The sequence below is a fragment of the Brachionichthys hirsutus genome, chromosome 10 (assembly GCF_040956055.1).
Source record: "Brachionichthys hirsutus isolate HB-005 chromosome 10, CSIRO-AGI_Bhir_v1, whole genome shotgun sequence".
Classification (NCBI taxonomy): Eukaryota; Metazoa; Chordata; class Actinopteri; order Lophiiformes; family Brachionichthyidae; genus Brachionichthys; species Brachionichthys hirsutus.
In genome coordinates, this window is record NC_090906.1 from 5976546 (window position 1) to 6003644 (window position 27099).

The 27099-nt window shown below is 40.0% G+C and overlaps 1 pseudogene; it reads left to right on the forward strand.

Annotated features, from left to right (window-relative positions):
* Positions 1 to 21040: 21040 nt before the first annotated feature.
* On the forward strand, positions 21041 to 26420 carry LOC137900234 (UDP-glucuronosyltransferase 2B4-like; annotated as a pseudogene).
* The last annotated feature ends 679 nt before the right edge of the window (positions 26421 to 27099 follow it).

The window sequence follows — 27099 nt, forward strand, 5'->3', positions numbered from 1 at the left end:
AGATTCATTAGGCTCAATGCCACTGGTCAACACTCCTTCAAGCTTCTCTGGATTTATAAAGTAGAGGTGAGACCATTTCATGCATGCAACATGTAACGAGTATTTACAGCAGGGTTTGACATTATTGGAATCCTGACATCATCATTGTCACATTCATCCTGACCCACCAAGCCTTGAGATGTGTGACCACTGACAGATGGTGATTGATCATAAACAGCTTTTTGAAAGTAAAAAATAAAGTCATTTCATGCCTCGCTGACTTTGTGTTTAATGGAGAACAGAATGATGTTTATTTATTAGACCATCAGGTTTAAACATAATCAATGACAACAATTTTTTTAAAAACTTGTCAAAAAAAGAGCCAATCACGCTGCATTGTGTGCAGCTGATGTTGGAGTATGCTGACACGATATGTAACTCTACATTAATATGATGTGTGCCGATATAAGCAAATTTAATTATTTAATTAAGACCATTTAAATAATGTTACTGGCGCAGAAGCCCTGAACAGAAAGCAATCAAATAAAACAGGCTTTTACAAAGGCAATAAGATATGAATGGTGAAAAAATAGTTGCAGGCCGATTTACTGAAATATTTGACTTTTTCTTTTATCACATCAGGGCCCAGTGCGGTGCGAGATACTTCAGAAACAGCTACGGCTCAGCCTCCTCTACGCTGATGATGTCACGTATACCTGCAAATGGCCACCTGGTCCCAAAGATCAACGCCTTTTCTTTCTCGACAATGCACGATTGCATGTCGATTTAATGTGGCGAGCGAAGTGGTGTGAAAGTATTTGAACTCAGCTTTGCAGGTGCTCTGTTGTGCTTAACATACCGGTATTTTATAAATATTGGCACATCTAGAAATGCAGTGTATTTAAGCATGTGGGTTCTGCTGAAAAGTTCCATAAATGAACTGCAGCCGTTATTTGTTTAAGCATCAGTCTGGTTGTCCAGCTTGAGAACGGCTCTTTCAACGCCGACGTCTCAGCTGTATAAGCAGCTTCTTTATGAAGCACCAGGTGGGGCTCAGCAGTTTAGACCAGTTCTCACCTGCACACACACGCAGGCACGCACACACACACTGTGTAGGCAGTATTCTTGTTCTTTTTAACTAATTGTATAATAAAGACACATGATCATGTGGTTTGGTCTTAAATTGTTTTATCAAAGCTTTGGGCTTCAGACATCCAAGCAGAAGGGTTGGCTGAGTGAAGCCAAGAAGGGTGAATACATCGCGTTTATATAGGTACACAGTTCAGAACAGGAAACAGGTGTTTTACAAGTTATACAAGGGACAATGTGAGGGGGGTCATAAATTCCAAGTACCAATGCAGGGGAAGTCATAATTTCTAAGTATCAATACGAAGATGCAGTTCATGAACTCGTGAACTTATACCACAAAGACAACTGCATACGAGGGTTTTTCGTTAAAACATACATCCTGTCTAACACCTTTGTTTTTTCGTCTTATCACACCTCTGCAGACGGTTATTTAGCGAGTGGAAAGGAACATTGTTTTTCTCATCTTATCACACCTCTGCAGACATCTTTGCAGACAGTTATTTTCCTACTACCTTCTCTGTAGGTCAAAGTGACTTAGCATTGTTTAATCGCTACTTAATGATTATTTGATCGCTCTTACAATTAACGTTATGTAATTATCATTATACTTAGGAATTACTTTACTGCCAATACAACACACACACACACACACACACACACACACACACACACACACACACACACACACACAGAGTTCTGGACAAAAGCAACACAAGATTTCCCCATTCAGCCAAGCATTCAGTTTAAATCAACATATGCTGCCAATTAAATGTCCAGATTGTCTCACTACTGCAACCTCCTCCAAATCCCAGAGCATTCTTCATTAAGTGACTAATTAACAAGGAATGAGACGTCTCTGGTTTTAACTCAAGTTGGCCACAGTAGCGCCAGCGCCCAACTTTTGTTAATGCTCATGTTTGTATTGATCAACGAGTTCTCTGCAGCTTTTATCGGGCTGGTCTTCATCCATTGACAAAGACCCAGGCTGTGGTGATGAACTGAAATACATCCTCACACCAGTTCAGTCTTTATCACCGTTTGTGATTTGGTTGCAACTACGAATAATTTGGCTTATAAAACTGAACGGCAAAAATAAGATTGGAAATAGTGTCGACAGATTCATAAGTATGCAAAAATGCTAAATTATTTTTGTGATCAGTGTGTTTGCTTTCAGAAATATAGATAAATCGATGCTATGTGATGCTCTTTCAGCTTTAGAGTTTGTAAACTAAGTGCTCTAAGTCTACGTGTGCATGAAGATAATCCTATAGTTACTGAAGGAATGTTTAGGCTGTCCTCGGGAAATGTTCAGAAGCCTCTCTGGTGTGTAACAAGGTGCTGCGATGCATTCAGTATCTCCTTGGACATCTTGTGCCTCAGGTGCTTCAGCAGATCATCTACAAATCACAGGGTTGACAAGGTGTCCATTATGGCACTACAGGTGACCTGGTTGCTGAAGGGCAATTATGCATCAAGGAGCTTCTCTTTTGAAGAAAGGAATGTGTGGGAGCAGATTTCCTACAGAGGCTCCTGTCCCGATTAATCAAAACTGACATGCATTCTGATACTTTCAACATATTCCTGCTTTGCATCCATGTGGCGTAGCAGGTAGTATTTACGCGTTTTAAATGAAGCTTTCTCCAAATTATGACCTTCAATAAATTCTTCAACCCATCCAAGGTGTAGAGTTGGCAAGAGACTAGAGCTCTGATTTAGTGCCTGAGACATTTATGTAAACAGCATTTTGATTGCAATGTATTTTGATCTCTGTTTTAAGTTCATCCAGAGTCAAGGCCTCGGGGAAATGATTTTTGTGGTGTTATGTAGACAGAGCAGGCCTATGATAGGTGTTTATACATTGAGTTCATTAAAGATAAGGTAAATAAGATAAGTTTTCCATGTGTTTGATGTTTGCCCCTTCCTATTTTAATTTTTGAAAAAGCAGTCTCCTCTCTAGTCTACTGTGGATGTTGTGATTGTTAGTAAAGCAGAATAATGCAAAATAACTCATTTAAAGGGGACATATTATGAGAAACTCACTTTTCCCATGTTTCTACACAACTATTTTGGTGGGTTTGGGTCAATACCAACCCCGAAACAGCTAAATAAACCATCCGGTGAATCCTGCGTAGTTCTGTAATCAAGTACTGAAACGTGTCTGGCAGAAATCTTTGTTAATGTGACATCACATTGTTAGAACGTGCACAAGATGTGTGTGTGCCCTCCCTGTGTCTGCGCTCCGCAAGTCCACACATACACACACACATACACACATATGCTGTAACTGTTTTAGTGTGTGCTAGACACTTGGGGCCAAACACTTGACCAAAGACTGTCAGATATTTCATATAAGTGCCTGAGAACTGCGTTAACTTGTGGAAAAAGGGTATAATATGTGACCATTAACATTTCCCGTGTTTTTATGAGGGATTATATATTGAAAAAAATCCCTTTCACCCCATTATTTCTATTTGGAATACAGAAAAACAAATCTGTTACTCATTAGACACCCACTCTCACTAGTTATTCATTTAATTGCTTTGCTTGCAGTCATTTTATTCAACCCACAACTGGGTAAGTAGTCTCACAAATGTTTGCAGCATCTTTTAATACCAAATACTCGTAAATATACATTTTACACATGAAATAATTGTTTTTAATTTTATATAGGTTAATACTGAGAAACAACAATGCAGAAGAAAAAGGGCTGGATGAGTTTCAGAATTGAGAAATTTTAGCCCAAGGTCCTGGAGGCCTTTAAATCTAAAATGTGTGGAGGTTGGGCAGATTTGTACTGACAGAGCTCTCACCCTTTAATGTATGTAAAAATAAAATAAAACATGCAGATGCAATCAGTTTGCTTTGTTGGTTGCTTCGATCACATAGAAGATGAAAGATAACATGCCTCATGTGTTGATCACGTGTAGTGTGTTTGTGTATCCAACGGGCACGGCAGAAATGCCCTCAAACAGTCGCTATAATCAGGAATGCATTCCAGGTACATCTAATGCTGCTTTCCTTCCCTCCACACCTTAGTCTCCTCATGTATCTCTCATATTCACTGACGTGGAACCACAAAACTATGAGAGGAGACTTTTCCATCTCAGCCTGTTTTTTATTCCTGTTAAGAAATGAGGACTGCAGCTGTGTGAGAGTTTACAGCATCAACCTCTGTGATGAGTTTCCAAATTCAAAACTGTATTTTTTTTATGCCCTTCTACCGAAGGAGCCATGTTGAGTCATCTTCGTCTTAACATCTGTCTACGCTTTTTTGTTGGCAATAATCTTACTGTTACATTTACAGCGACAGTTGAACTCATATTTTCATTTCAGTTTGCTCACATTCATCTGTAGAACCACGGGGTTTGGTTTGGGGCTTGCTTAAAGCCAGATCTCCTAGTGTTGAGGCAACTTTTTCTTATAGGACAATTTTCTATAATTTTCTTTTAAACCTTTATTAACAATTTGGTTATTTACAAACAGACACAAACAAAAACAACAACGCTGAACAAGAAAATGTAAATAACTATAACAACAATAACATAAGCCCCTTATACTGTATATGATATGAGACTCTTGCACCATTATTGCGTGTGACTGTTCTGTATAAACCTGAAATGGAGTAGTGCTTGTTCTGCCTGAGCTGAAAGAGGAGGAAGTAACAGTGCTGATTTGACTTCTGCATAAATAAAGTGAGCTTGTGAGGCGGGACAGTGTGCGATTATTTGTCAAAGTATTCCACTACAGGGAATTTGAAATGCAGCAGTAGAATTTAGCAGCTAACACAATGAGGGAGAGAATCCACACAAAACATCTGCAGACAGCATGCGGTCTGGAAACATGCTTTGTTTTCTACCATGTTTAAAAGGTGTTGCTTAATAAGATACTTGAACACTTATCTTGCTGTACACTAAACCTACTTTTCCTGCAGAATGCTAGCATGTCATTTAATTAAAACCAAATGTTGTAGTGGACATGCTGCTCCATGTCTGGAATCTGTATACCATGAGCTTTTTTTTTTTTTCATTTTCTAACCGCTGCGATGAACTGGCGGCTTGTCCAGGGTGTCCCCCGCCTCTCGCCCATTGACTGCTGGGATTGGCTCCAGTTTGGCCCGCGACCCGATAGCGGTATAAGCGGTGAGAAAATGAAAAAAAAAAATGATGAATGATTTTCTAACCGCTTATTCCGTTATCGGGTTGCGGGCCAAGCTGGAGCCAATCCCAGCAGTCAATGGGCGAGAGGCAGGGGACACCCTGGACAAGCCGCCAGTTCATCGCAAGGCAACACAGAGACAGACAACCAGCCACACACACACTCACACCTACGGGCAATTTTAGCGTCACCAATCAGCCTAGGCTGCATGTCTTTGGTGGTGGGAGGAAGCCGGAGAACCCGGAGAGAACCCACGCAGACACGGGGAGAACATGCAAACTCCTCACAGAATGGCCACAAGCCAGAGACGAACCTGCGACCATCTCCATGAGCTTTTGACTCGTGCTATTATTCCAAACAATGAGCTAGCCTGTCACATTGCATAAAATTACAGTCGTGACGAAAATCCTCATGGATCCACATGAGTGAGGAGCAAAAGACCCACAGAGAGTTGGCTGGTCAATCCAGTAAGACTTTGTCCAGTTGAAACCTGTCCTATATTTTTTTTCCATATTTACAGCAGGAGTTTTGTCTTAGGTTTTAAATTGTGTATTTCAATTGCGCGATGCGTTCAGCAGCATTGCTTGATTGCTCTTGCTTGAACAGCTTTGTGTCAGTATGTTAATCATTAAACACCACATGGGAACAGGGAGGGAATCTTCATTCGTACGAATAAGATTCGGTTCAAAGGTCTCTGTTCCAATGTCCTTCTGCAAACACATATGCTGTTGAAAATGTTATTATGTTCATCTTTTTCTTCAGCAGCTGCAGCTTCTCTTTCTGTGAGGTCTAAGCTGAGCTCATCAGTCATAAAAAAAAAAAAAAAGGAAGCAAGGTCGAGAGGAGAGAGAAGGACACTATACTGTAGGTCAGATTTCTCTGGCAATTTCCTCATGTTCAGTCTCAGCCTTCCCCAAAGGCAAAGAGGAATTTCAAAACTTGTCATATTTACGTGTTTTGCTTGAGTGAAATGTGGAGATTTGGATGAGGAATCAAGTCAGAGGTTCGAACCCCTCTGAGGTCACAGCTGGATCGTCTCTGTTTTCGACCAGCGTCAAGGCAATGACAGACTTCAGCATATAAACACATGGCGTCATGGAAGTTTGGCTGGTTTCTTTGTGGCTTTGGCCATCATTCCCATAAATAATGAGAGGACTGTCGTTAATTGTTGAATGAGAACAGTCAAACAGCGACCAGAAACAGTCAGACAAAAGATTACCGGATATTATATAAATATATTTTTTAAGAGAAAACTCTGACAAATATATGTACAACGTGAACTGTGGCATCAACATCTATCACATTCAATGGACAACACTGGCCCACCATACTTATCAAACACAGCTGTCCAGCTCGGTTAGGAATGATAACTGACATTACAGCAGCAGGGAGATATTTTTAAGAATTTTCAACCGCAATATTGAAAACAATGCAAATGCAAAAAGGAAGAGAGAATAAATCAAATATGACACGGTTTGTGCAAGTAATCATTACACCACATAGTTTGATGTCTGACATGGAAATTACATTTCTTGGACAAATGAATTATTAAGATGTGTTCATCAGGCGGCCTTCCAAAAATAAGAATTCAAAAGAAATAAAGAAACATTAAAAGGCCACACCACTTGTTTAAGTAATAATGGTGATAGACAAAACACTCATTGTACCGATTGCTCAAATGGGAAGAATGAGTTTGTGAGTGACGACAGTTCAGGGAGCTTTCTTCTAATTGGGAACATTGGTAAAATATGATGGTGCCCAACAATTTCCATGAATTAAACCAGTCACCTGTCGAAACAAAAAGCAACCATATGATGTGAAAATATTCCCGTATAATAAATCTATGCTGAATTCCTTGACAAAACAAAAAATACCGCAACAAAGATGCTGTGATGAGCTGTAAATGCGAGTCAGTACTAGTTTGCTCACCTTAGGGGAGGAAAACCGAATTGTCTGTTTTGGCAACAGTTGGACCTTCAACTCCTCTGACAGGCTCAAGTGTTTGGAATGCATCCTAAAGGTCTAGGTATCTTATAATTTGAATTATTACGAACTGCCTCTGAACAGGTGTGGCGCTTGAGAGTGGCAGTGCTGACTGAAGAGCAGGTTTCCATTGGACAGGGCTGCTCTGGAGATGAGTTTGATGTCCTTTGTCATTTTCCCTTAGGTCTATGGTCATTTTTTACTTTTACACGCTGTATGTCTTCATAAGGTTTTAGTTTTAATTGGCACCCCTGTTTAAAATCTAGACTTTGCGTCAACACACTGTGGCATTTCGCAGTCAGACTGCATGTGATAGTGCAGAGGTGTGTGTCGGGGAATGAGCGAGAAACAGGGAGTCGGAGAGACGGGAATAGCCTGATGGGACAGCACTGCATGAGGTCTTGGCCAAGAGAAACTCCCTGTGAGCCAGCGAGTGAACACACGGCCCATTTTCCAATGTAGAATACTCCATTACACTTACACACTTTCCTGCTACAATTGTCTGAAGGTATTAAGTGGACATTTGGGACACATGCTTTAAAAATAATCGCCAGTAATGTAAACTAAAAAGACAACAATACTGGATTATCAAGCCTCACACAAAGCCCAGAAAGTTCAAATGATCCGGTTCAAATGAACGATCAAGTTCAAATGAATCACAAATTCATGGCTGAAGCTTCTACACCGCTGCACAGCAGAACTTGTGGTCAATTTTCCGGAACACGGACCTCAGATTCTCGCATGGCACATATCGTTGGCTCACATTTCTTTAACTGTCCCATTATTCATTTTTCTCTTGGCAAAAATATTTACGAGGTTGGCCAAAGCACACAGAGACTAAACGGCTCTATAGAGTTAAAACAGCTGACATTGGTTCCTGCTGGCTTCAGACGTTCACACTTATTTCAGTTTATGTTTCAACGTTTGGCAGGAGGGAATTAGTTTGACTCCTTTGATTTGGTTTGAAGAGTTAGTGAAAAGCATGCTTAATTCGCAGCAGATGAAGTCGCTTGAATTTTGACGCAATTCCAGCTTCTGGTGATTTTACAATGACCACTTTTTCTTAGATGGCTCTCCAGAATTATTTAGAAAAAAAATGCTACGGGAAGCTGTCTGGCTTGCGAAAGTTCTCAGAAAACAAATTTCAATTAAATCAAAGTAACACCGACACACCTTAACATCGCAGAGATTTATTATAGCTATTTCCATGAAGGTGTGTTTTTTGTGTTGTTCATATTGATATTTTGTGTTATTGTTTGCACAAACCTTTATGGATTGAGAATAGGGCACTTTTTTAAATTCTATTTATCGTGTCTATAAAAATAAAATGAAATAAAATATTTATTAAAATGTAATCCCCATGAATCAAATGTATCAACAACAACAAAATGCAAAATCTCTAGAAGCTCGCACACATACAAGACTGACTTAGAGCACTACATTTCTATTGGGTCTTTCTAAATCAATGAGCAGGCGACAGTTTTATCAGCACTCAGGAAACACACAGGAAATGCTCGAGGAACACGCAACTTCGACAGGTCCCATTGTATCGTGACGTCTAGGCTCAGCGTGCGTGAACTGGTCCAAGGCTGAAGGTTATAGAAGGAGAACTCCGCCACATTAAAGTTTATTGCTTGTCAAACATCCAAGCAGCCAGAGGTCCCAATGTTTCCGCTGACTGGCTGCCAGTGTTAGTCGCAACGGCACGATGGACTTGCTGCCTGTGGCGGCTGGAAGCGTTATCCCACCCCAGACCTCCTAACTCTAGGCTAACGGTTTTGCCCCTGTCACCAATACAGTAGGTTGCTGCTCTCGCGTCCCGTCTATGAATACTGACGACCTCATGACTTACTGCTCTGTGATGGCCGATCACAATGGGAATGGAAACGGAGGTTTAGGCAGGGAATTTCAATTCCTGGTAGATGCATGTTATTACGGTATGTCCAAATAAGACACATTTATCAGGCTTTAAACTACTGTGTGTAAATGGCCAACTATAATTTCTATAGTAAACATGCTGCATTTAATTCTACCATCTGCCTTTAACTGTTTTATTGTGTGTGTAAATAAGACCATAACCATAATATATTTAATTAATAGCCAACAAAAAACGGCAAAATCAGTCAGGAATGTACACCAGTCTTGCTCTCATTTTGTTCAGCTATTAAATGTTATTTTCAATGTCTTAGCCCACAAACCTCTGATAACCCTGGTTGGCCGGTGGTCTTCCCTCGAATGACCTTAATGCAAGCAGAATTGTGTGCGTGTGGGCATTACTCTCTGGCTTCAGATCGCGTTAGCTGGTACGTGAACCTTTCACGTACCCGCTGCTACATTTCCTAATACTTCTAATAAGATTGTCACATTTATGCACAAAAACAATTCTATTGAGCAACCCTAATCCATTTCAGACAGAATACATGCAGCATAAAGACAAGAAGAGTGCAGACTGGGCATGCCTAGAGCAAAGTCAGTCTCTCTGCAACCTCAGCGGTGGATATTAGTTGAGATGAGCTAACAGTGCTCATTTCCGAGGTTGATAAAATGTTTACTCTGGCTGACACTTCCCCTAAGTGGCATTTTGACCCAAAGCCTCACAGCTGGCCCGGATCGAATCCTTATTGTCTGCTCTGAACAGTCGTCACTGCAGTTCAATTCAAAGCAGAAGTCACAGTAATGATGTGAATTATCCTGATGCAAACCACGAAAAACCAACATTGATTCAGTTATAATGTCAGGATGTCGCCCTGATTCTTCCCAGTTTTACATGTAATTGTGCTTCATCTGGATTGCATTGGTTTAGTGGAGTCAGGAAGGCGACCCCAGTCGCTGCTCTGTGTTGATCTAGGAGGGTGTAAGGCTGATAGTGTTGTTGTTTGTGTGGTTGTTTGCCATTCAAAATAATAACATACATGATTTAAACGCTATACTTCCATCACAGGCTTTTCCTCTGACCGGGTCATGTGAACTCCGTGGCTCTCCACCAGCATTCCAACTCACTTTTACCCCACATAAAGAGGTTTGTGTTTGAGAAGGGCTGGCCCAGACATGAACGCTCTCTCTCTCTCGCTCCCTCTCTCTCTCCCTCTCTCAGGTTAGTGATCACAACCATGTTTTTAATGGCACACTTGGATAATCAGATGATAATCAACTCAAATTTGCCTATTAACTCCTATTAGTCTTCTGACTGTATATGTTTGTCTCGCAGTCCTATTGATCACCTCATATGAAAAAGTCAGTGTTATTTTTGATTTATTTTCAACATTTGACACGCTGATAAATTTGTTTCTCATAACCAGCTTTTTTTCAAACAAAAGATTAAGCCATAGTCAAACTGTCCTTTTTTTTAAAGACTTCAAAAGGTCACTCATGCTTATATCATTTCTTGGCCGGACGACTGCACTACCAATGTTAAAATCACAATATTTTATCTCTGGCTTTTCTGATTTATTCCTGATATTGAGATCCATTTATCATATATCTTCTTCTCCTTTTTTTTTTGCAGTGTTTTTTAATACCCTGGTGAGCGTGTTTTTGGTCATAATTTACAAATGGTGTCTATGATCTTTTTTTTTGCTCAGTTTTTATTCATGCTTACTACTTACTATTTGCTTGTTTTGTTGACCACTGAGGGATATTTTTATGAGTTGTTTGAAGGAATGGACTTGCCTTAGATAACTTTGGTTCACACTTGTAAAGGCTTAGGGTGCTACAAGTATTACAAATTAATTTAATAACAAAACATTGATGGCAAACAAACATTTACAATCAAATCACAAAGAGAAAGTATTTAATAAGCAATAAACTACTGGGTAGTCGATTATTTGAAATAGTTGCTATGTTGTGTGATTGTGAGTCTGTGTATGTCTCACACATATGTTTATATTCTGTATGGTGCAGTGCTGACTGTTAAACTGTGAGAACATTGCAGATGACGGAAAAGCTTTATTTGCACAGTAAATAGACTTAAACCCCGACATGCACACCTTTGTTTTCGCATAACCTCACCAGACAGAAATGTCCACAGCCACACTACCGACAACAAAACCCGTTGTGACCTGGATGGATCAGGACTCTTGACATATTTGCTTGTGCTTGACAAAAGGTGATGTTTGAGCTCAAACAGAGATTAAATAACTTTATATCATAATGGTTAAAGAGTCTAAGAGGATGAAGGCACTGAATGAACCATGGCTCACCAAATATGGCACAACAAAATGGGAACTTGTGTGGATAAATACATTTTACATGTATAATGTGTGATGTAATCTAAATATACGTGTACAATATAGAATTTTATTTTCCTGCTTAAAAGTCCCATATTATGAAAAAAAATCACTTTCCCCATGTTTCTACACTATTTTGGTGTCACAGATATTTCATGTAAGTGTCTGGGACTTGTGGAAAAAGAGTATACTATGGGATCTTTAATCTCCGATGGTGTTTAGAGATGTTTATTGTTTGAAAACTGTTTTTGAAATACTAGATTCAGTGTACTCATTATCATTTTGGACAATCCCCAGTACTCAGCATCTACAGCAGAGAAATGCTTCCAACGACAGTGTTCTTCAGCTCCTTTATCCTAACGAGAAACGTGTTTATGGTGCAACAAATACAAATCTATCAGTCTCGGCTAGACTGTGTAGCACTGTTAGGAGTGTAAAATCTAGACCCTTAGCAGATAAACAGAAATTGTCTGCATTGTCAGACACTGCCATGGTTAAGTGAGAAAATGATGTGTGATTATGCTGAACTGACCCATTAAACATCCCAGTTTAGTTTTACATGTTTGGAACAATATCATGTTTTCCTAGGGGTCTGTTAAGTTGCATTTCATGGCTTTTTTACAAACAATTTGTCAGCAGTGTTAAATCAGAAAAAAGTGTTCTGGTGCATATTGCACCTCAAGATATATTAATCTTCTCTAAATGGCAGAAACTGTAAAACTATCATTTAAGCCATTGATCATAGTTGCACACAGAGGGAATATTACCATTTTTTTTTGTAACTGCGCATTAAGGGCTAAAGCCAAGTGTGGAACATCAGACCGCATGCTTTGGTTTTCCTCCAGATTTAGACTAATGGTTGCCTGTTCTGCTTCATCATTTATACTGATCGAGGAAGAGGGCTCAGCAGCTGAAGTCCAGTCCAGGTCAGCCGTTTCTGGCTCCCTTGCCTTGGATAATCATCCACAACTACATTCAGTGGAAGTCAATCTTCATACAAACAGCAGGATATAGACTCGCTGCCATAGAATACAAGTAAAGACATGTGAACGGTATTGAGAGACTTGTCAAGAAAGAAAGGATAAAATACAGGTGAAAAGACAGTATTCTGTGATGTTAATGGGGAGACATTGGATTTGTTTTGTTTTTTAATGTCTGATTTAATGCTTCATTGAGTTATTGCTTACATTAGAATGGTTGTTCCGTCTCTCAAATGTTTGATCCTCCGGCAGCAGCAGCATTGGCATGCTGGGTTTGACTTTAGAAATGTATTTTCACGCTCATCTGCCATGGGGTAAACCTTTCACTGCGCTGAGGTTCCATCTGTACAAACAATATGAGCTTGCTGGAGCCGGCCGGGCTCCCGATTAAAGCCTATACAGTATCTGTGATGGTCAAACTCGAATATTCCAGACAAACTTAAAATTATATTTTCAGGGGAGTAAGTTACACTAAATGTCGAGCTGTTACAGGTTTATGAATTAACACATTGCCTTAGAGAGAATAGATGCAATTTTAAGAATTTAAAAACAATGAGACTTTATTTGTGGGGGAAAAAATTGTAGCCAGAAGAATTGTCCCAGGACTATTTTGTGTGTGTTAATAATATCTGTCATGGTTGATCTTATGAGTGTGTTTCATTTTCACTAAACACTTCTTAACACATGCTGACAGTGATTTTGCCACACATTCCATTTTCCTACAAAGGCACTTTACTTGTAACCACTGTTGATACTGGGGTATCCTGTAAAGCTCACGTTTTCAGGAAATGTATATCTAATTACATTTTTGACACTTTTAAGATTTTGGAATAAATGAACTCTTTAAATATTTATTTGTTTAAATTTCCTGAAACTATAAATGGTCGTGTCTCATTTACCAGAAAGCCTTTATCATTTGAGCTGGTCCTCTTCAATCGAGTCCAGTCCACCATGTTTCTACAGGTGCCCAGAGGAGACAAACAGGCTATAAAAAAAGACCTTTGTCATTTTTGTGTTTAAGTAGCCACTGTTGGGGAAGTGAGAAAAGGGGTTTCACATGGAGGCAATCTGCATCCCAGAGAGTATGACGGATCAAAGAATCCCCCCCCCCCCCACACACACACAAAACATTCACGTTTTAAATGTTCCACGTCCGCAGCAATTACTTTGATTCATGCTGCATCACAACATTCCATCATCCAAAAGAGAGAAAAATCTTGCACATTCTCTCAGCACCTCCCGAAACACAGTCCTGGAAATGTGAAGGTGTCTGTCATCGTGACAGGTGGGGAGCTTGGGCCTGGAGGTGGTCTTTACTGGCCAGGAGCCAATTGGCACCTCACCCAAAGCTAGATTCCCAGTTACAAACCTTTGACTTGGGATACATTGGGCTACAAAATGTAGTGCCCTTTAAGAAAGTGGTGCGGTTTAGGTCTAACATTAAAGCTAGTTTGAACAGTTTCACCGTACACGTCAGCCGCTGCACTCTATGGAAAATAGAGTGCTTTGGACGACATTTGCTTTAAACGGCAAAGAAGAAGATAATGGAAGAACAGGACACGTGCAGTCGTTGCTTTAGTATCATTCATTTTTTTTAGTATTTTAGTATCATCACCTGTGATAATACTAAAGCAACAACCGCACACACGCCCTCTTCACATTGGTGCTGCGGGGTTAGGGTTGTTCATCATGCGTCAGGCACATCAGGAGCTGCCATCCACACTCCCTTCCCTTAATCATGACCCCGTTGCCGATCAGAGGGATTAATTGTGAATTCCTTAACCTTAACCACTCAACAAACTGTCAAACAGATGGGATCCTGGAAAAACTGAGAGAGAGGATCAGTCAAAAAAGACAAAAGGAGGGTTGTACATTATCGCCCGCGTGCATCTTTTCAATGACTTCCCTGGCAATGTCTGTTCGAATGGAGTGCGGATGTCGAGCTGTAGTTACATGATATTCAATGAGCGGCGGATCAGATGGATTTGGTATTTTTCCACAGTCCTTTGTGGATAAGTTCGCCCTGATTAAAACTACAAACTCACAATGATCATTTAAAAAATGCCTGGAAACCCAGACAGAACACACTGAATTAAAATAATGAATCTGTCTCCCGTTTGGCTCCCACTCTGTCGAGAGAGTGTGGAATCATTTTTTGCAAGGTTTTCTAACTGTTCTTTTCCATTACGAGGTGTTACCAGGCATAACTGAAACTCCCTGTGAAAAGAAATAGTTTTACCTTCCGATTTCTGCTATAGAAGTATTATGTGATTGAAATATATCTATGAAATATGAATTATGACATAATTTAGAGGTAAAGCAGCATCTTGGTGGCCAACCCAGATTTTGGATAAAGCAGTCAGGAAAATGAAATGAATAAATGAATTATGCAAGCTCCAACTGACATATAGTTCATAAAGTACTCTATGTGTGGTATAGGAGTTGTGGTCTGTCTGGAAAATAATTTGTCAGTGAATATGTTGAGGTATTTTCTTTGCCTATTCATTAAGATTTCTTGGATCCTGTGATTACGGGGGTGTTGTGGTACTTTTAGGAAGGAGTTAAGGCTCATTCTGAGTGGGAGACAGATCCTTGGCTCGAGAGTAGGCCTGGAAAGTTAAATAGGACCAACCTTGGACTAGTGTTCAGATTCAGTGGAATGGGAGTAGCAGGTCTGAGTCTGGGGATGTAATTGCAGTTTAAACCAATTCTGAGTGGGTTTTTTTTTTGGTGGGCGAGTACAGAGTGTACAGCTTGATGTTGTTTGTTACTCAGACTGGTTCTATATGTTAAACTTCAAAACTGCATTTTCAGTTTGGACAGTTTGTCTACTGATTGGGGTTTCTACATAAAATATATATCATCTTAAATGACCACATTTCACCGCTTACAGGAAGGAACTCCATCTGGGGAATCCTCACATCAATGTCGGTGAAACAAGACCAAAAAATCAGCCAAAAAAAAAAAGCTAACTCCCACTGACATCTGTCTTTTGTGTTCAGTGTGAAAAGACATTTATTCCCGGATCAAATGACTCTGCAGTCACAAGTTCAAGGCTCCAGCTACAATCAGCAACGGTTGAAACGCAACACCCGAGTGAACACATTCATCAACGCTCAGTCCGCTGCCATGCTTCGATACATTAGTGCATAAATAGTCAGGAAAGAAAGATTGAAATGAAGATATGCAAAACTAAACACCAGAACTGCCCTCCAGACAATTTTGTATTATTCCCTGTCAAATTAGACTTGACACAAAGAAACACGCAAACAAATACTAATCAAGAAACAAAACAAAGAAATAAAAAGCCAAGAAAAGTAGTGTGTTCTCTCTTTCTTTTTTTTTTTTAGCTATATTGATTTCTAAAAAATCAGCTTTGCTACCAAGCCAGAAATAATGTATCCTTTTAAACAAACTTTCAAGAACAGAACGTGGTGTTCAGATGGGTTTTATATTACTTGTGATGAGGGCAAGATCCTCGGCTCTCACTACATATATGTAGGCGTGATGAAACGCTGACGCCTTTCTGTTGGATGACTGTCTCTTTCCAGCGACGGGCAGTGAGAAAAACAGCATAACATACTGTAACGTTGTCCAAACACTGATGTGGAATTACCAGAAGCCCACATAGAAGATTTAAGCAGACTAATCTTCAATCAGGAAGTAAGATCATTTTTGTCAAATGAGTGCAAAGGAGAGGAGAGTCACTTTGTCTTTAAAGGCATGAAATCAATGGCAAATTACTACCAAACAGTGCGTGGGAAATCTAAAGCAACCAATCAGAGAACAGCTTCACGTCAGCTGCTTGGCAAACGCTGAAGGACTTCCACATGTCTGGCCACTTCTCCTAAACATGGACTTATATGGATTCACTGAAAAATAAACCCTCTACAATCTGGAAGCGATTTCTAAAAGAATGCTGACCAACTGTTGGGTGCATTATGTAAATAAAAATGTATTATTTCACAATTATTTTACATCACCAAATTAATTAACATTTATATGTTTCAGTAGATTTTTGATCTTCATTCTAATCTTGAGAAGGATTTGATTTATTTTTACTGCTGCAATTTCTTCACGATTCACCAACATCGCCATTGATTATGAGATTTTTGAATGTTCCACTCACAAAATGACTCTTTGACTCTTTCAAATAAATATAACTTTTCAAACACTATCATTAAATATATGATTCTGCTGCATAATCTGAAGTAATAGTGGTGGCTTTGGCTTTTTATTTCTTCTTGTGGCGGCGGCGTTGACACAGAGGGATTTCTCCACAGCTTGCATCGCTGTGGCCGGAGCCTTTTCATTCTTTACATGCATTTACAAAAGTTTCTCAAATGTAAACTTTAAACGGTAGGAAGGACTGGAACTCTTTGAACTCACACTATTCTATGTTTAACACATGTCTTAGCTGGCTTCATGCAAAACACTTCTGACTATACAAACATATTTAATAAATGGGCCTGTGGGCCTCTGGTCCCTAAACACGCAATTATATATGTGTGTGTATTAGTGTGGACTCAGTTAATGTGTTTCCCATTATATGTTTGGCTTGTGTTGATCTGCTTTATGGCTGTTCCCAGTGCGATAAATCTCTATCCTTGTGTATCTTCAATGCAGTAAATACACCACAAGCAGTCTCCTCAGACCATAAGCATAGTAAGCGGGCGAGTTAACAGGTCGCCCTCTTTCATAAGAGTGCACACACTCTCACTCGCTCCGGACTGAACTCTGGACAGTCCAAACTCTGTCATGTCCATAAGAAACACATTCTGAGAGTTCATTCCAGCTCACTGAAAGCACACTATTGGCATGTTAGCGATGCGAGGACAACTGCACAAAGATTCGTATCCTCAAGGATTGGAAAGCAATCAGTGGAGGTATAACAAGCCACACAGTTTACTATCGTGTGCAATGCATGATGCAAAGTTTATGCCCCGATCAGGTTTGGCAGTTGGAGCACGGCAGAGCTTCAAATGTGGCTTTGAGTATCTTTTTAAAAAGGATACAGTTAAGTGCTTGAAGTTTGAACAAGGTGGAATTTTACCAGTAAATCAAAAAGGTTATTCCCATGTGGGATGACGTACTGCGGACATGCCCTTTCCTGTTCCTGTTTATGCTGGTACTGCACACAGTTCAGCATTGACTGTGAAGATTAGGGGGCAAAATAACAGTCTGTACAAGTCGCTCTCTTTGAATGGGTTTGTGCCTGTTTTCCTAACTAAGATGACATTTTCTCTTTCTTTATACAGAGTTGCTATTTTCTAAAAAGGACCGTTTGACCCCGACCACAGACAGTCAGATTCCGATCTAAAGTTATAGATTTGCCAAGTTTCAAAATCAAACACTGCCATACGATTTGTGCTTTTATTTTCTTTTAAAAATACCTTTTAGTTTCTGATTCATTTCAGTCTACAACGAATTATGACGAATACAGAAACAGGAAATCTATACATACTGATCGCAACACGAGGCATCCATCCATCCATCCATCCATCCATGAGGCAAAGCAGCCAGGACATTCTAACCCAAACCAGATCACCCAGTTTCTCATGGGGACTTCTGAAATCGTCTTTGGATAGATAAAGGCATTTCAACGTGCAAGTCCTCCAGTGAGATCAGGGCCTGTCCAGTTTTCTGGAGAGTCAGTTGAACATTGTCCTTTCACCGTTGCCTAATGCTCTCACTCGAGTAATCGATCACGACATTCCATCGCTCACAACCTCAGCCTGATTCAGAAACTACTATCCAACTTAACAAAAACAAAGAATCTGTCTGAATCAGGACCAGAGAACAGAAATAACAAAGCATTCTATGTCACTCACTAATCATCCCAGTCATTCAACCCCTCAAAGTTACCGTGGCGCTTTTGAATGCGTGTGTGTGTGTGTGCATGTATGCGTTTGAATGCTGATTCCAGGTATCTGTCAGTGCTACCGTGATGTTTTCCATATCAAGGGAGGCAGATTGAAGGTTACCGATGGGGAAAATAAAAAATACAGAGATCACACGCATGTGCAACGTGTATATGCACGTGTGCAAGGGTTGTTAAGGGCTCCAGTAATGAAGATGGCAAAATATAATTAAATTAGAACCCTTGAGGATAAAAATAAATAAATCATTTCCAGATTATTGAATGGTCTCCAGGGTGAACAAAGTAAAGCAGATTTTCACGCTGCACAGATGAAAGAAACAGAGAAATGCTTCACAGCACTTAACGATATGACAATTTCAATGGATTTTCTGAATTGTCTATTTGAATACATCATTATTCAAAGGATAGGACAGACGTTCCTTTTAGTTGGAGAGGAAATTGTCCAAACAGACTACAGTTGTACCAATGAAGTTAGTTTTCAAGGAGTAATTAAATCAACAATTTAAATAAAGGGAAGACAAATGAAAGGCTTTTGGCTTTGATAGAGCCTGTAATCCCGTTTATATTTGATCTTTGTGAACGTGTCCATCCTTTAATTCTGGCTTTGGAGAGGAAGATGGAGAAATGAAAGGCCAGTTTGCTTGTGTGCATATGTAGGAGCGGCACATTTAACGAACAAACTAAGGCCTCCCGCGTGAATAACTAGATGAAAAGCGAGCTGTTCTACAGAAAGCATGAAGAATTTGACCTTTTCCCAAAGAACTATCCATCATTTAAACAGTGAGACTTGTCTGTGCGTTACGTTTCTTCTCTGAGCAGGCTGGCACATGAAGGAGAAACTCCATCGGGGTGTATCACGCAGCCCTGTTTGTTTTTTACGGTTTTCATCTGTCAGCTGCAGGATCCTGCTTATATCGCACTGAGATCATCTCCACCCCGAGGAAACTTGAATGGCTATTTTCCAAATGCACACACACAATATGTCACCATAATGGAGGAGTCATTTGGCAAGCGCACACCTGCTCGCTCCCTTCTCCATCTGAGAAGGGAAAAGAGTAAACAGTGGAATGTTTGAGAACTTGTTCAACAGAGGCGACGTTGACCAAGCTCCCGCTCCCACTTGGGGCGGCTGTGGCTCAGTCGGTACTGTGGGTCGTCCAGTGATCAGAAGGTCTGTGGTTCGAATCCCAGCTCTGACTGTCTGCATGTTGTAGTGTCCTTGGGCAAGACGCTGAACCCCAAATTCCCAGTGGGTCCGGCAGCAGCCTGCATGGCAGCAGTCGCCCACTGGAGTTTGAATGTGTGTGTGTGTGAATGGTTGAATGTGAGGCCTCATGTAAAGCGCTTTGAGCACCACGAAGCGGTGGAAAAGCACTATATAAGTGCAGTCCATTTACCGTTTGTCTGGCCAGGTTGATTCGTCCGTATAGGACGCTTTAAAGGCTCACATAAAAGCCGCTCTCCCGAGTTCCCGTAAGCAGCAATGATGTCCAGATGCACAATTTATTTGGTTTGAAATTCTTCCAATAAAAAGGAGTGAATAATAAAAGTGTAAATTTGAAGGGGTTTATAATTCTTCGGGACAATTTATTTTAATTTCTACTGTTGTCTTCTTCCGCTCACCGTTTCACTGCGCCCAGTGTGGAAAATGATGGCTACTGATGTGACCCAGTCGCGTGCACTGGAGCAAACACCCTGCATCTGACATGAGAATGAGACAGTTCTATAAACTTTAGTTTAATGTTTTACTGACAGGAAGGACGAGGACAGGAAGGGGACCTGGGAGGAGTTTGCTCGGGACCTTTGCAGATTTGTGAAGAGGGTGTTATTTGTCAAGCGTGGGGCTGCAGAGACCTCTCCCAGATGCATGAGTCAGACATCCCCGGGTTTCCATGTGGTCATTATCCCATGGAGAACCCTTCTGACAAATGAAAATGGCTTGAACAGACTTTAAAAAAAAACCCCCACCAAAACCCAAATAAAAAGCCTTCTCATAAAGAAATGAAGACTTTTATTTATTCAGACTAAGCAGTTACATAAGATACATAGCATGACATACCACTGCGGCGTGGCGTAGTGGGTTTGTACTCCGAAACTTTAGATTGTGTATTTACATTTTCTTGTTAATCATCAGTTTTCTGGGTGACAGTTTGGTGTCAGGCTGTTTGTGTTCCTTGATACAAAATCAACAGCAAAAATAAAGGAACCACCTGTGAAAATAAGGAACGCAGATTATAGATGGCGATGGGAGAAGTTTCCTGCACGCAGAGCCCTGTCAAATAAGAAGAACACCGAGCACACAATGTAATTCTCTGCTATTTTTAAGTATCCAGTATTCAGTTTTTTGTAGTTTTGACTTGATGAATCTTTCAATCAGCTTTAGTTCAAGTAATTTAAGTTCTAATCCTCTTTTGCGCTCAATCAAAACATCTTTACCCGCTCAGGCTCTCGCTTTATGAGGGATCATGGACGACTCTCTGATACAATGTTAATCCAGACAGCCACGAAAGAAAGTTTCACAAGGTTTCATCATTTTCCAACTTGCTTAAAATGTGAAAGATGGGGGGGGGGGGGTTGATTTTCTGAATCACAATTCCAGGGTGGAACATTTTCATGTGACACACAACTAGTTACATGTATCTCATTTACCAGTTATTTACCTCTTAAAAGGTAATCATATCTGGAGTTTGAAGTCACGTGTGTGTGGATCATCAGTCAGTGGACAAGTTGCAGCTGTCACCTGGAACATGAGTACCGGTATGTGAATTTCAGGAATTGTATCACGGGATTGACCTCATATTATATTTCATTATCACAGTACAAAATGTCCCTTTGCTTAAAATAGAAATAAGATGCACACTTACATTTGTTTTCACCTCATGCAAACCCACAAAGGCCTTGACCAAATCGTTCCTAAGGCTAAGATGACATTGAAGCTGAGGTTATTTCACCTGCTGTCTTTTTGTAACATTTTAGAAACCACAACACTGAATTGCGCCTGTCAAATATCTGTGTTCCTCAGCGTGTGTCTGATTTCCTGCAGACCATCCCTGTACATGAGGAAACATTGCAGTGTTTCTGGTAGATGGGAATCACTGGATGAACATGAAGGTCCCGCTGGAAGAACCTGATACTTAGCATCACAACATTGCTGTCATGAGGTCTTCAACTAGCTGGTGCATCCCAGAATACTCCCCTCTATACATATCCATTTCCATTAAATTGGATGCAGAGTTCAAGAACCTTTTGAATGTGTTCCTCCTGGAGCATAGGACGGTATGTAATTTCGGAATGTGTGCTGAACCCAATGTGAGCCATTTAGTCACGTACATACTGAGATCCAAACACCCTTTTGACTATTTGTTTCTGATTTTCCAGGCACAGAGAGAGGGAGCATCAGCGCTTACTTACCTCAATGTCCAAAAGATATTCCATTCATTTGAGTGTGATGCCGTTTCTCAAATCCTAAATGATAAATCTTTGGTCAAAAGCTCAATAAATTCAAAATATGATCTTGTTTTTAATGACCCTGCCATGGCAGGAGGAGCTGTGATTGTTAAGTATCTTAAACATCCTGTCGTGCTAATTGCTCGCTGGATTGGAATGGTCATTCTGCTATTGCCCCCCTCACCACTCTCTTAGATCCCAGTGCCAGGTTCGGGCTTAACAGACCAGATCAGTTTCAGCCAGAGGTTCAAAAACATGCTTTTCTATGGCGTTATGGCATTCCATCAGGAACTCTTGATTAGACCAAGCTATAACGCCATTTGTGAGAAACATTTGGAGGGAGGATTTGACATCATCTCAGTACCGGTACTTCAGGAGGCAGGACATTTTGTCCCGGCCCTGGGTAAGCCACAGCTTTAACCCATGCACTAACTTTGCCTGTCTTCCAAGAACCTGCCGGCAATCAGCTGACCAGCTTCACCTGCTGCTCGTCTCGTCTCATTGTCAGCTGTCACACTATTTAGGCTCTTTTCAGTTTTGCTCCTTGCCCAGACCTTGGTAGTAGTTGTACTCAGTAGTTGTACTCAGTTCTTTTTATTAAATATTTTGCTGTATTTTTGTAAATGTTATATGTTGCTTGATTTTGTTCCTGATTTTGCCCATTGCTGGCACTCATTGAGTGCCAGCCATTTTCAACTCAGCTTTATCCTGAGTGCCCCAGTTTTTGTGCATTTTTCCAGATTTTCCAAGCCCCACAGAATATTCTTTACTATGACAGAACCTACCAAATTAAAGATGAACCCTTTATTGCCAAACATATCATATTTGATACACGTGGCCTTTCAAGGTTTTGAGACTTCTACTTCAGAAGTTTGATTTATTCCCTCCTGAAAAAGCTCATAGATACAAGCCAACACATGCATCTGCATTTTCCACAGGAAAAAAATCCAGATTTTGCAAAAGTTACATAAATTAGAGCACTTGTATAATAATTTATGTTTTTTTTGGGGTTGGACAAATTTGTCAGAAGGTTCCATATAGACCTTATTTATCATGGATGGCAGTAAATGTTTGGGTTAGAAAAAAACATATTTTGACGATAATGGCATGCAAAGAGTTAAATTGCAATGCTTTTCTGTGAAACTCTCCTTTTGTCTGTTGTGCAACCCTGATGTATTTGGCTGTTCGGGTGATTTTGCATTTGATTTCCCTCCGCCCATGGTGCCAAATGTCATCTCCATTGTTGGATTCCAGAACAAACCAGCTGAACCCCTGCCAGCAGACCTGCAGGAGTTTATTCAGAGCCCTGGGATCATGGATGTCATCAGGACTCTGGGATCTCTGGTCAAAGCTTGGTCCATAAAGGTTGCCAATGAAATTGGCAGCATCTTTGCCAAACTGCCTCAGGTCATACAGGCTTAGTGATTCACTTTTACAATCACAGAAATGTTGATTAAAAACATTTAATCTAAATAGTCTGATAGATAACCTTTGTACAACGGAATCCTTCAAGGCATGAGAGATGAATGATCAGTCTTTTCTAAAATCACACTGGCTGCCTGACCTGGCAAGCCCCTCTGCCAATCAAAACAGCCCATTATATTAAAAACAGACAAATAAACTTTATTCCATTTTCATTTTATTTTGAATTACAGATTGGAATGTTCATCAATCGCTGCTATAATCAAAATTTGGATGTTATATCTTATAAGAAATAATTATATATTTTTGTCTATGTATTTGCGTAGTAGAGGCAAATTCATGTGTTTTTAGACCAATTTGTCAAAACAGTCAGGGATCTCTTTAAGACCATCCAATGCGAGAAACCAAGAGGATGACCAATCATGTTTTTTTATTCTCTCCAATTCAGAGTCATCTAAGGAAGTTCTGCTCACACATTCTTATTTCCGTGACGTTTTTAAAAAACAGATTTCCCTAAATTTCTGATCATGACTGAACTAATATGTATATCATCCCTCCAGTCGATATTGTACAAAAAAAATAGAAGCTTTCCAAATAAAAAACTCCTCACTGTAACTTGCATTCTATAAGTTATCTTTTTGGGCTTGGCTTCACATGCAAACATTCCAACAGAAGCTTCCAACTCGAATACAGACGCCGTCATTTTAACCATAACAGCTGATTTATGTTTCCCTTTTGGTAAATTGGTTTCCATTGGACCAGAGGACACATCGTACTGTAGTCCTGCATCTGTTCAGGAAGATTTGACATCAAAATAGAAAACAAAACCCCATCAAAATAATATAAAGAATCATTGCTGTGTAAATCTCAGTGTCAAAAACACGGTACAATTTCTACGTTCTAATTTTTTGACGTTTCATTCATCTCTATAATCTTATGCTCTATAATAAAATCAGATAAAATGAGAAGACAGTCCTCTAAAATGCCTCCTATAATTTAAAACAGCTTTATTGAAACAATCAGAGGCTCTGAAGGAAAATGTGATAAAACAAAAGCTCATATGGCTTTGGTTTGTGAGATGAGCGACGTTGTCAGAGTAAATCCAGCTACAAGATGAATTATATATCGTTCGATGATATACTGCTTGAGACGTACAGATGAGGAAAACATATTTGGTGTGTGGAAGCATTCCGAGGTGGTTTTTGCGAGGTCTGGAACAACGAGACATAATATTTAGAAGAACCACAGACAGAAAGAATATGAGGCCGAATCATTGTGTGTGTTTGGTTCTGAATGGACCGAATAAATGTGTGTATGTGTTGTTTAATCCACACACAGTCACCGGTGATTTTAATGTCGTGTAATCCATAGGAGTAAAAAAAGAAATACATTTATGAATTAAATTCATTCAGGAAAGTAATACTAAAATGTAATTCTGTAAAAAACCAAAGTTCTATTTAGCTGATTGGACCATGTTTTGCTATGATTTACTCTTTCTCTAACAAATCAAATCATTATTTTCTTTTTGCCACAGTGAAACAATATAACCAACATTACCTTGAAGACACCACAGAGGCTACTCTCAATGTTCAATAATTGCCTTTCTGATCTGAGGGGGGTTTGATATTAGACAGATTCTGCGTAGCTAAATTTAAAGTAACTTGTAGGTGTCCAGTTAAAAAAAACTGATGCAGCTGTTTCTTGTGTGATTGTAAATCACCTTTTAATGACAAGCTGAAACGAGCCAAATGCAAATGGACCGGTAGGTAAATCAGTATGTTTAAATTTATATCGCTGCAAATCTAATTTAAACTGATCCTACAAGTAGACTTTATCGTGGCCGATACTCCTAAACGCTGTTTTGTTGCTTCCTGGCAGATTAACTTTATTATTCCAAAATGAATGCATGCTCAAAGTCAGGGGGGGGGTTACTGTCAGCTTTTACTGCGGTTAAAATTCCTGTATTTCTAAAGTTGCACAACTTTTGTGTTCGTCCTCCACGTTATTTATTTTGCCCTGAGCGATGTTTCAGCGATGCCCAGTACGGTCAGACACCCCAACATCTGCTTTAGAAACTGCAAGCATGCACGCCATGAAACATGTTGAACTCCTCTATCTCATCACCCAGATCAACAACGGTGACAGAGAGCACATGGCCGTACTCCCTTTGTGTCGTCATATCAATTCACTGATCTATTTCCAACTCTATCTTTTTTCCTACCCTGACTTAGCCCCCCCCCCCCCCACACACACACACACACTGATTCCTGGAACATCCTGTGTGTGATTCTTGCTGATATACGATGATGTCACTTTGTATGTTCTGTGTTAGAAACTCGTCAAGATTGTGTTGTGAATAAGCAGGAACGTAGATCCCTATGTATGATTATATGGTACACAGATGAGTATAATGAGTAAAAGCAAGATACACAATGACGGCCAAATGATAAAGAGATGACAGAAACATTGCAGTGACAGGTCAGTAAAGGCCTTTTGTCATTTGATGTTATCGTCTTAGTGAAGAAGCAGCTCATCTGCACCCTGTTACTTTGTACTGGCCATCGTCCACCCAGATATCATTGAAGTGGAAACACAGATCTGCTGTGGATATTTGTCTGAGGCCTGAGCGAGGCCACTTTCAATTTCCTGGATTCTAAACTTAATGGAAAATCGCACCAGGGCCAACGCTCACACCTTTATTTATTGACATCTCTGTTTATTTAATGAACACACTGATGAGGTGTATCTCAAATGACTTTGTCTAGAATGTTAAGGAGTCTTCGGATTTAACTTGACAACATGTGTTACTGCTAATCTAGACTAATCTAGATATCTCTGACACGGAAAAACTGATCTTATATAATGCAAACGTCAGGCTGCGAGTGATGACGTACGGCAAAAGGAAGCTTTTCAATACGATGTGAAGTGTTGATTATGATAATAAATGCACTTTCAGTTTCATATATTCACTCTCGCACCCACACACACACCTACACACACACACACACACACATTAAGCCTCTTGCTTCCCAAATGACATCTGCGAGGCATGACATTATTCTCTCCACCCAGGACACGTTAAGTGCTCCCTCCGTGGAGGAACTACTGGCCAGAAGCAAACACCGATCCGCTGAATCTGCACAGCGAACCCGCCACGGTTTTTGTTGGGCGTTTGCACGTGTTGTTGTGTGTTTCCTCTTGGAAATGACACTCATACTTCAGCAATGGGAATTTCTCATGTGTTTGCCAATGCTGTAGAATCATATAACGTAAAACATGGTTGTATCTCGGGCTGGAAGTTTTTTTTTAATTGAAATTAAATGTTTCTTACATTTTCTTTTATTATGGCTTCTTTTTTTAAAGAATCATATCTTGGTGTGCTGGTGTAATTGGTTAAGTTCATTGGTTGGCTGTTATGGTTTCACACAGTGAAATATTTTTCATGAGGAAAACACACAGTGAATTTAAAGTAAAGAAAGGTCTGAACAGAGCCTTCCAATTTTATTGTAGTAAATGTCAAACCCAATTAATTAGAAAAGAAGAAAGCAGAGACAATACCTGAATTCATTATAGTTTACCACTGCACAGATTTATGACTAATCAACACACAAAATCCAAAGACATTACCTAAGATTAGAGTGTGGGGGGGAATGGAGACGTTTGGAGATTCTTCCACGTCACAGTACATCGATCATGGAGTGAATCCTGGATGGCACTTAGCTATTTTCTCTGCAGAGCGTACCCTCCACCACCTCCATAAATATTTCAACCGTAGCCATGGTCTGTTGGCTTTAATTTGTCTGGTATGAGTTTGTGTTGGACTCTTTTGAGACTGCATATTGCACTGAAGCGGTGGTGGTGCTGGAACCAGTTGTCCCAATGACATTATTGAAATAAAATTTTAAGGATAACTTGATGCTATCATATATTATTCACA